Source organism: Penaeus monodon, chromosome 28 (assembly GCF_015228065.2).
Source record: "Penaeus monodon isolate SGIC_2016 chromosome 28, NSTDA_Pmon_1, whole genome shotgun sequence".
NCBI lineage: Eukaryota > Metazoa > Arthropoda > Malacostraca > Decapoda > Penaeidae > Penaeus > Penaeus monodon.
The window spans coordinates 2,463,058-2,463,713 of record NC_051413.1 but is presented as its reverse complement, the minus strand read 5'-3'; the positions used below and the strand labels follow the sequence as shown (position 1 = coordinate 2,463,713).

Sequence of the window (656 nt, the reverse complement as noted above, 5' to 3'; positions counted from 1 at the left end):
AACTGGTTTGGTCATAATGCCAGGGCAATGAACTCCGAGGACGATGTCTGCCGTCGGGAGTATCAAGGCCACGGGAGGTGTTTTTTTTTTACTTGAAGAAACAAATATAAAAAACAATAACTGGCCTTATTTGGCTTCTTTTCTGTCACCATTGGGATCGAATGTTCTCGAAATAGATGTTAGAACACTGGATATAACGTTGGTTAATATTTCCAGAATGCAGGAGTGTCATTGAGAAGGTGAAAGGAGGAGAATCCTGTTATGAAAACCCTCCCGCCACATTTGTCCAAGTTACCCCTTCCCATCCCGTATTATTTTCTGTACTAAACCGTGTTCCTCTTCCCGTTTTCTTTCACAGGAGCCGCTAGATTATGATCGCGTACGCCGGCGCTCTGTCCTCGGATCCATGGAGCCCAAATGACATGGTAAGTGGCCGTTGGCAGGACGGTTTTCCTTCTGTTTTTCTGCTTTTACGTGTGGTTTTCTCTCTTTTTCTTCTTCGTTTTGTTTATTTTTCTCTCTCCTTGTTGGGTGGAGAGTTGATTGTTTGTTTGTTTGTGTTTCTCTCTCTTGTTTGTCGTGTTTTTTTCTCTTTGGTGTTAGCTAGATTCGTTCTTTTCGCTTCTTTCTGTCCTTCATGTGTGTTTGCTTGTCGT

The 656-nt window shown here is 42.8% G+C and overlaps 1 long non-coding RNA gene across 1 annotated transcript in view; it reads left to right on the top strand.

The window, feature by feature from the left end:
* The window catches only part of LOC119591280, a 65,247-nt gene that overhangs the window by 25,967 nt on the left and 38,624 nt on the right, over window positions 1-656 (top strand). Inside the window, exon 2 of the long non-coding RNA XR_005230329.1 lies at window positions 359-425. This is a non-coding gene — a long non-coding RNA (uncharacterized LOC119591280). The remainder of the gene's footprint in view (window positions 1-358; window positions 426-656) is intronic.